The sequence below is a fragment of the Choloepus didactylus genome, chromosome 19 (genome assembly GCF_015220235.1).
Source record: "Choloepus didactylus isolate mChoDid1 chromosome 19, mChoDid1.pri, whole genome shotgun sequence".
In the NCBI taxonomy this organism is placed as follows: domain Eukaryota; kingdom Metazoa; phylum Chordata; class Mammalia; order Pilosa; family Megalonychidae; genus Choloepus; species Choloepus didactylus.
The window spans coordinates 34,569,056-34,580,085 of NC_051325.1; positions in this window are offsets into that span (position 1 = coordinate 34,569,056).

Consider the following 11,030-nt stretch of genomic DNA (forward strand, 5'->3'; position numbering starts at 1 on the left):
CAAGTCTAGGAACTAGACTATCAGGGTAACTCTTTTCCTATTATGTCCACACAATCATAGACTGTTATTTGAAAGATCTTTTCTTTGACGGAGGAGAAGCTATACTGTAAATGTTATTGTCTCTATTTTGTGTCTTTTTTTAAATTAGTTGTGGTAATCTTAACTCACATAACAAACAAATCATCAAGTTCAGCAGTTCAACCTAATAGTTTATTTCTCACATACATTCCAATCCAGAGTGTGGGTATTTGTTTGCTTCTCTGTTTTCCATGGATGGCCCCCAGTGGATGGAGGCTCTGTCGTCTTCAACACGTGGCTTCCCCGGTTTCCCTGGTATCAGCATCCTTCTGAAGGATACTTGATAGAAGAGGGTGGGATACCCCCGGGGGGAATTTATAGTTGGCTGTAAGTGGTAACTTCTACCTATATTTTGTTGGCTAGAATTCAGTGACATGACCATCCTTAGCTGCAAAGAAGGCTGTGATATGTAGTTTAGGTGTGTACCCAGGAGAAAAAGTAATTCGCTTCAATGAGCACCTAACCTGTTTCTGTCACATTTTCCTATGGAAAAATACTGAATGTCATTTCTTTTAGTAGGGAAGAGGGGTAGTGTGTTCTCTGTGCTACAGGTATTGTAATCTCACATTCAGCTGTCCTGTGACTAAGGTTGTACCTGGAGAAAGTAAGATATGGAGATGATGACATTTCATGTGGTCAGAAGCTGTAGACAGCTGTAGTTGTTCCATGTAAAGGCTTGTCATTTTTTCCTTAAAAAAGGAGTACCCAAATTTTTGGTTATAATTTTTAAAATTCTTTTCCAAATATGAAAGCTTTTCAATTATTTTTTTTCTCTTTTCTTCATTCTTCCTCTCACTTATAACATCCTGTTAGTATCTTAAAAAAACTTTTTATTGTAATAACAGAGAAACAATCCAAAGTTTCCTATTTTGACCACTTTCAAGTGTACAATTCAGTGATATTAATTACATTGTCAGTGTTGTGCTACTGTCACCAACATCCAATACCCCAACTTTTCATCACCTCAAACAGAAACTCTGCATCTGTTAAGCAATACTTCCTCCTTCCCCTCACTTCTGTAGGCTGTATTGGAGGAGTGGTGGTTCATTCTCTTCTTTTCAGCTTAAAAATCAGGGCCAAAAGAGGCTTAAGAAAAGGAAAAATAAACCTTTAGCCTTGGAAGAGAACATCTTATAAGCAGTTACTAGGCCATGTTCTGGGCATAATGCCATGGGAAATATAGTCTTGTCATTTTCATGGCTTGCTGCCAATTTGCAACCTGCTGGCTTACAAGTTCAATTTTCCTCTGAGTATACGATTATACTGAAAGGTAGAATATTAAGGACAATTTAATTTCCTAATAGCATTTTAGGTTTATTGATTAAAATCCATCTTGAAATAGGTTAATGGTACAACTTCTTAACATATTTCCCCACTCTCTGTCCCCTTCCCTCCTTCCCTCCTTTCCTTCCTGGCCAAGGATGCAATCATCATACAATTGTCTTTCAAACAAGTTCAAAATTATTTTTCTTCTTAAAAGGAACAGTCTTTCCAGGGGGAAAAAAGCAAAGAAAGTAGACATTAGCAGAAGAGATAAGGGATATGGATATAAGGATGTGAATATAAGAAAAGTGTTGGGGGAATTAAAGAAATTGAAGAAATGCAGATTTAAACCACAGGAGATATCACTACACTGGAATGGTTAAAATTAAAGAGAGTGATTGTACCAAGTATTGACAGTATGTGGAACAACTAGAACTCTCATATACTGCTGGTGGGATGTATAATGGCCAACCCCTTGGGAAATCTGCTATTTTCTTAAATAAACATTCATCCATCACATAATCCATCCAATCCACTCCTACGTATTTACCTAAGAAATGAAAGCATAGGTCTGTGCAAAGACTCGTATGTGAATTTCAGAGAAGCCATATTAGCAATGGCCCCAAACTGGTAGCAATCAAAATGTCCATCAAAAAGTGGTTGGATAAATGTATGGCTGATATATCTGTACAAAGCAATAATACTCATAAATAAAAGGAATGAACTATTGATATGTGCAAAACAATAGGGATGGATTCAAAATGATCTCTTTTGACACATGGTAGTTTAATATTGAACATTTAATGCTACTTATTCAATATTTTCTTTCTTCCATGAGTTCTACCTTTATTGCCATATTTAAGAATATATTCCCTGGCTCTCAACTCAAAAATTTAGCCTTGATAATCTTTTCATTCTTTCTTTTACACATTGTAATTATTTTAAACCATCTGGAATTAATTTTGGTCTAGGTAGGTAGACCAAAGGTAGGGAATTGGCATTTAATGTTTTGGTGTGGATATCTGGTTTCTAGGGCTGCTTTTAATTGTTTAGGCCTGAGTGTTCTGACCTTTCCTTCTTAGTTGGAACTTGGTGCCTGTCACAAAAAATGCTATACAAATTTAATGGGCATCAAATGGTAAGAGGAAATGCATGAATGATCTTATTTTCCAGCCTAGTAGAGAAGTCATCATTTTTCTGTGTCATATGAAGAGACATTTTTTTGCATAATGGCTACCACAGTATAGATGCAATTTTAAATAACGTAATTAGTATGTACCATTATTCCACAAGCAGTTCCATTTTTACATAACTATACATTTTATTTAGTATATATTATTTCATTCTGAGCTGTACTTTATTGAACTTTTGGGCTTTTCCCATATTTAAAATGGGAAACATGTTATTGAAAACTTTTCTGCCCATACTTTTTGCTTCTTTTGGATAATTTACCATGGACAGAACCGAGAAGTAATGTATACTGGACTAAACAATAGAAGTTCTGTTATTTGTACTTCTCTCCATGAGCATTTCCGATATGATTTTGCCAATTTTATAGCATGAGTAGGCACATGTCAGTCAGCAGACCATGGCGGCCTTGCTTTCAGGCTTATTACCAATGTTGGGTCTGTGTGTTTCTGTCCATTTTATTGCACACATGAATAAATGAATACTTCATTAGTCAGTCTTCCTGAAAAGCCAAACATCCTCTTTCAGCTCTTTCTTCTCCGTCTCCTTTTATTCTATGGCAGTCACGGGGGGTCCACTCTTCTCTCCCTTCAAGTGAACTGCTGTGGGAGGGGCTGGTTTCTCCACAACCACCACCACATTCACTCTGATGCCCTGTCCTCCTGGGGCTGCTTCCAGCCAACGAATGAACCCAGTGGGATTCCAGGGCCTGGCCATCCTAGTCCTAGGTGGGATGCCTCTGAGCCACACCCTGTGCTTTGGTCCTCCCCATTGGCCTGGAAAAGGCTTTCTTAGAACAGCAGTCTTAGGATCCTCCTATCCAATCCTCCTTTGGTCCTTCTCTCCATATTCATAGCTCTCAGACCTGCAGTGCAACCTGCAGGCTCTTTCCACCTCCTCCTGCTCCCTGTCCTCTGTCTACCACAGGTATCTCTCCCCAATAAAGCTTTTGTGCATCTGCTGTTTGGAGGACCCACACTGATACATGCCCCTTGGATACACATTGACATGACAGTGGTTAATAGAGGATGCAAACAGAACCCAAATTATTTATTTAATGAATGACATAGTCTTGTAGATGATAGGAGATTTGGGGTTATTTATACAATGAAGACCTGGAAGAAGGAAGCCTTGGCTATTTGTCATTAATTTCTGGGAGAGTTTAAAATATTGGACATGATGTTGATTTGAGTTCTGTTCATCATGGACTTTTTGGTGGATTCGGAGTCACTTTTCCTCGACTTGGCTTTCCTGTGGGTTTGCTGCGTGTGGTCTTAGATTTCCTGCTACGTGGTGGCGCGATAGGTTCTGCCAGTACAGGACCCTTGACGCAGCAATTTCTATATAAGTCACACATGAACAATGTTGTTTCATCTCTTTTGCATATCAGCCTGCAGTGTCCTGGGTAGACACGCCCACATCTCGTCCCACCCCCACTGGCTGCACGGGGAGGAAAAGACCAAGAAGTAAGGTTAGAAACAGCACAGGGACTCCCGAGGGGTAGGGGCCAGGTGGGTGCAATTATCTTTTTATTCAGAAACTATACTTAAGATACTGGGACAAATGAGACCTGGGAGGACAGGGAAAGGGAGACAATGTCTCCCTGGATTATGGCCTTTGGGAACTCTGAGAAGCGCTTTCTCTTCATTCAGTATCCGCACCCTTGGAACTAGTGAAGTTCTATAATTTTGCCATATTTGATACTGCAGAATCGGATGTGCTGGTGAAACTAGGGATGGGGATCCAGGTCTTCATTGTCTGGGAGGAGACTGAACACTTGAAAAGGGGATTGGAACTCTTCTCACTCACCTCATAGATTCCCCTCCTACGGTGCTTATGCCTCATTTGTTTTCAGGGGGTATGAACTGATTTATCCCCCAAATCATTGGGGGACAGTAATGGTTGCCACCGATGGTGTTTTTGCATTCAGACACTGCTGGGGGCACCAGGGTCTACCTTCTAGTCAATGCCAAGAGCTTTACCTCAGTGCTCATAGCACCGGCCTCTTCTGAGCCCCCGTCCCTATTCCTTGCTTTTTCACATCCATTTTTCGGGACCTCCTCCATCCTCTCAGCCTCTCTCCCTACCTCTGCTTTCTCTCCTCACCCTAGGGTTCCAGTTGAGCACCTTGCTTGCCCTCCTCTGTGAACTTGCCCTCTGGGGTTCCTCTCCCCTCACCCTATCTGCCTGCCCTCTGGTGAGCATGGGAATGGAACCCCCAAATCTCTTCCTTCTGGGCTGTATCTCCTCTGAACATATCCCAGGGCTGAGCTCAAAGGATGAAGATGGTGAAGAGAGGAGTGGTTTCAGTGGTCTTAGGAATTTAGGTATAACGCATAAAAAGTAAAACAGATATTTTGGGCCCGAGCTGACACTGACTGTAGTTTTAGAATATGGAACAAGTTTTGGGACTGGATTTTGCACAGGATTGTATAGGATTGTGGCTGGTTGTATGAGGTCTTGAGGCCAGTGGAACTCACTTTAGATTGGAACTCAGTGGGGTGAACCTTACTTCCGCCCAGGCTGGTTTGCCTGTCACCATAGCAACCATACCTGGTAGTGCTTTCAGCCCTAAGCTCTCCTTTCTCCTTACCTGGTGTTACCTGAGCCAGGAATCCGAGGGCAGTAAAGACCAGGATCCTGAACTTCATGACTGAAGGGGTGGCCTGGAGCACAGTGGTGGTTTGCTGGGGTGAGAGCCCTCTGTGTAATGCGCCTGGAGCTCCTACCTTTATAGGCGCCACAGGATGCCAGGATACTGGGCAGTGAACCAGAGGGAGAGCTCTCTGTCTCCCAGAGCAGCAAGGTTCACAGATGTCTACTGGACTGTAGCCTGGATTGATTTATTGAGTACCTTGTGATCTAGTGTGTCAGGAGGGGGAGAACAGAACAAAGCAAGCAACAGTACACACCACCCATCTTTGAAACTGTACTTTCTAGCCGGAGTTGGTGAGGGTGTGGGGAAATGAGCAGTGTCTTTCACCGTTGATGGGTTTGTTAATTGGTACAATTTTGCTTTTGGTGCACAATTTGTCAATATACTTCAGAAGTCTTAAAGTATGGCTACCTTTTGACCCAGAAACTATTTCTTGGATGTGTATTTAATGGAAATAATCAGAGAAGTGCACAGATATGTTTGTAGCAACATTGTTTACAATGGCAGAAAACACAAGCAACCTAAATGATGATAGAGCATGATATATTAGAACATAATATATATAGAATATAAGAGAATACTTTGCCATCATTAAGAATGATGATCAACTGTATAAATTTGATTTAATCTTTGAAAAGGAAACATTTATATGTCTATATGTATAATGTCTGAGGTTTTTTTTTTTAATGGGGGTAAGATTATGTGGACTTTCATGATTAGAAAAAGACCAGATGTTTTTATAGGAAAATCACTTTTGATTTGAATTTTAATATGAACACTGTCACTCCCAATTTTTGCTTTCTTCTCTTAGTGTTTATGATTTCTGGAGGATAGGGAGTTTGTCATCTCCACATTCCTCTCAAGAAATGCTTTTTTTTCATAGCATGTTTTTGAGTCTGTTTATCCTCCAGATTAACCTCTGTATCCAATTTCTAGTTTTCTTAAACCGGTTATCCAGTGTGGTACCTGTAATATAAAGGAATGATTCCGGTATGTGTTGATATGGCCAACGGAGCTGACGGGCTCTAGCATCTCCCTTTTTCCTGATCCCAAACCCAGAACGTGGCAAGAAAATGCCTCTAGACTCCAGCAGTTGCTCAAATTTGTAAGTATCTGTTATATTCTGTAATTTCTTCAATTAGATTAATGTATGTAATCCCCTTCATGCCCCTGGCAAACCTATAAATATAGAACTAAATACTTGGTGTTTTTGTGCATATTCTTTCACAAAGTAATTGCATTTTTAATTTTTCACTTGTTAAGTAATAATGCCACTTCCTTTTTCTTTGTTTCCATCTAGCATTACAGTCCCTTGGTTCTCATCAATTTGAGCCACCCAAATTTCTCCAATCTATTTCAAAAAAACTTTTTATTTGTAAAGAATTAAAAATTTACGATAAATTATAAAACAAAAATTGTTGAAGGGAGAGCCCCATACCCTTTTTTCTGTTTTACATATTGTTAAGTTTTTACCTCTTTTGCTTTATGATTTACTCCTCTTTCCCATCAAACTCCCCAATTCCCCTCCCTTCCCCTTCCCAATCTCTTGTTCTTTGGAACAAGAAAATTCTATCCAGGTGTTGTCCAGGCCAGTTGCACACAGGCCAATATATCATGTTGTGATTAGTCAATCCCAGTGGTTGACTTAGAATAGAAAGTTCCCTACATGCAGGAATATATAAAATAATTGTCCTTGACTTGCTATTTAGCACCCTAGGAACCATTTCTCTTGGTCTGGTCACCCTAAGTCCCTAGTAGGAGAGAGCTTCAAGTACTACTTATTTTTCCAGTTATCTGTTGCTGAATAATAAACTAGCAGAGTGGCTTAAAGCAACAATCATTCATTTGGCCATGTGACTTGTTCTGGCCAGTTGAAAAGTGACAAGTGTGATTCCAAAGGAGAATTGATAAGTGCTTGTGCATTGGGGTTTGCCTTCTTGGAATCTGATCACCATATAAATAAATTGGGCTTTTTTTACTGGAGGATGAGAGGTCAAATGGAAGGGACCTGTCTATCAACCAACACCAGGGCTCTATGCCTGCAAATGAAGTAATTTTGGACCCGTTAGTTCAGCCAAGCCACCAGTTAAATGCAGCCATATGAGCCCAGGTGAGATCCATGAAAGAGTACTCAGAACTGTGAAAAATAATAAGTTGTTATTTAAGCCCTATGCTTTAGGAGGTTTGTTATGCAGCAATAGATAATAGATTTGTTCATGCTTCCTGTTGCTATACTTCATGACTTTTATTGTGTTTTTAAAACGTATTGTGTATTTTTTGATGTAAACCTTCCAACTTCATCCTATTTCTGGGCTGCTTTAGTTTTTCTTATATTTTTCTTCCTGAGTCATTAGCTGGACATAAAAGGATATCACTTGGAGCTTTGTCTGGATGTTCAAAGGATTTTTTTCCTTTTCAATAAAGCTCTAAATTTTTCCTAGGGTATATTTTGATGTTGGTCATTTCCTAAGGCAGATGCTGAATCCTTTCATTATATAGTTATATGTCTTCTTCTTTTTTTTTTTTTTTCTTCCAGGAAATATTCTTGAATTAAAAGTCAAAAATTTGACATTTTCTATTGCTTTGTCTTATTGCTTCTGGGACCATAATTATACATATACTGGATCTTCTTTGCTGGTCTTCTCTATCTATAGTTTTCCTTTGAATCCTTTTTCATTGCTTTAAAAATTCATCTTGAAGTTTGTTACTTTCTAGAACTTACCATCTTTATTTTTGTGTTCATTTTATCGTACATTTAAAGGGCATCTCCAAAATTATTGAAAATTTTTTTCTTATTATTTTTTTTCTTCTAATTTTTGATTCTCCTGTTGCTCAGGCACATCATTTCCAAGCTATTTTCCTCATGACTTTTTAAAGCACTTCAATTATTTATAAATATTAGGCTAGAGTTTCATCAACTTTGTGGTTACATTTTCTTGATTTCTCTCACTGTCAGAATATTCCCAGTTTCCTTTTTAATTCTTTTCTTAGAGTGTGGTTAGATTGTGTGCCAATATTCCTTCCAGTGTTTAGACTATGTGGCTTTTCTGGATCTGTTAAGTGAATGTACCCGTGGGGTGGACGAGCAACCATTGCTTTAACTTTTCCTGATTTGCAGCTTGAGAGTCCCCTCATTTGATGTTAGCATAAAGACTTCAAAATATGATTTCTCTAGCCATCAAGGCGATTTATAAGTTGTAGTTATTAAGACACTATGGGACCAACACAAGAGTAGATAAATAGACCAATGAAATTTGAAAAACTCTGACCTATCTGAATAGCTAAGTCTGTCTCTCTTGGACATAAGGCTGGTTAAGGAAGATTTTTTGGCCTCTGGCCATTGTCCCCCCAAGAGATCCACACACTTGCCTCCAAAGCGAGTGCTCTAAGCTTCAGAGGTTGTATTTTTCTTTTACAGTACTCCCTGTGCTTCACATTCTATTGATTCCACCCCTACCATTTGAAGTTTCTCTCTCCCTTGGTCTCTTCTCTCTCTTTCTCTCTCACCCCTAGTGTTCTTGCTTGTCATAATTTTGTTTCTTTTTCTAGAAGATTTCTCCCAAGGTGAGGGAGGTTATTATTTTCTGTAAGGGAATTTTTAAAGCAGTATTATTCAGATGCAATACACATGCCTTAAAATTCACTCATTTTAAGTAAAATTCAATGAACTTTAGTATATTAACAGAGTTATATAACAATCAGCATAATCTGATTTAAAAATATTTAAAATGTTTTAAAATGATTTTCTTATTTACCATTTCTGGCAATTTCATTTCTTTCTGAGGATTTGAGTTACCGTCTGATGTTGCTTCCTTGCTCCACTGTAAAGTTCCTCCCTTCCCCTTCCTTTGTGCTGTTGTTAAATATATCTCTATATACTGTAGGCCCAACAATCCAATTTTTTTTCTTTTTTTTTAATTGTTAACTCTTATTTTTATTTATAAACATCACCAAACATTTCCATGAAACAATCCAATTTTATGGGTATTGTTTTATGCTGATTTTTTTTTTTTCATTCCTCCCTCCTATGTCCCCCTTCCATGCCTCACTCATTGTTGGTGAAAGGAATCCAGTCTAAAATAATGAGCAATCAACTACCCTGATGCTTGGGGCAGGATGGGCCAGGGCTGGAGGTTAGAGGTAAGGTCAGAACTATTTATAAAGCTTAATGAAAATGCAGATGGACAGTGCTGACTCACAGCCCCAGAGCTGGGCTCAGGCATTATTGAAAGTTAGGTACATGCCACTGGGCCCTTCTTGTTAGAATCCTGCCCCTTGCCCCCGTTGCCGACCCCCCTGCTCATTCAGCCCTGTAGGTGTTTATATTAATCCTGCCCTAGGCCCTTGCCCAGATGCCATTTCAGAGTCTACCTCCAGACTATCAAAAATCCTAGATCCCCTCTGTAGCCAGTAGTCATCCAGAGGTTTTGTGGGGAGGTCCTGCCCTTCAGGGGAGCATATACAGGCTCAAATAGATGGGCTCCTCATTTAAAGAGATTTCAAGGAAAGAATGCTACAAGAGTGCTCATTTACATGTTTTAACGTCTCACAAATCTACCTAGAGGGATGGATTTCCTGAGGTCTAACCTAAATCCCTCTTGCTGCACTGATTCACTTTAGTCACTATTCTGGGAAGAAAAATGCAATCATTAAGTCACTCACCAGCCTACTGTCCTCCAGACTAACTCATCTTTGTTCTTTTAGCTTACTCGACACTTGTTCCTCCTTCTAAATTATATTCCAATTCCTTAAGTTCTTAAACCTGTCCTGGAACACCAAACTCTGATGAGGGTTTTATGCCTTTGTTGTTGTTTTTTTTTTAATGCAATTTTATTGAGATATAATCACATAACATACAATCATTCAAAGTGTACAATCAGTTGTTCGCGGTATCATCATATAGTTGTGCATTCATCACCACAATCAAACTTTGAACATGTTCATTACTCCAAAAAATAAAATAAAGATTAAAATAAAAAAGAGCATTCAAAAGATCCCAATCCCCTCCTCTCCCACGTTGCTCATTTGCTTTTTTAAATACAGCTTTATGGAGATATATTCACACACCCCACGGTCATCCAGTGTACAATCAACTATTCATAGCACCATCGTATATTTGTGCGTTCATCACCAGAATCAATTTTTGAACCTTTTTCCTTACTCCAAAAATAAAAATAAAAGTGAAGAAGAACAACTAAATCTTTCCATCCCCTCCATTCCTCCCTATTCTTCATCTAATTTTTGTCCCCATTTTTCCACTCATCTGTCCATACACTGAATAAAGGGAGTACAAGCCACAAGGTTTTCACAATCACACAGTCCCACTGTGCAAGCTATATAGTTATACAATTGTCTTCAAGAATTAAAGTCACTGGGTTGCAGTTCGACAGCTTCAGGCATTTCTCTCTAGCCATTTTTAGTGAAACTAAAAAGTGATATCTATATAGTTCATAAGAATACCCTCCCAAGTGACCTCTCCACTCCATTTGAAATCTCTCAGCCACTGAAACCTTATTTTGTTTCATCTCTGTTCCCCTTTTTGGTCAAGAAGAGCCTCTCAGTCACACAGTGCTGGGTCCAGTTTATGCCATTGTTTTTACAAATCAATTAAGAGAAGAAAAGAGAAGAAATATGTAACTATACTTTCTTTTCAGTTACCACATAATTGCCATTCCCATATTCTTTGCTTTGTACATGTGGATTTCAATTACTGTCTGTTTTCTCTTCCCTTCAGCCTAAAGACACCCTTTGGAATTTCTCGAAAGGCAGGACTGCTAACAACAAATTCTTTCAGTCTTTGATTATCTGGAAATGTCTTCAGTTATCTTTCATTTTGAAATAGGGT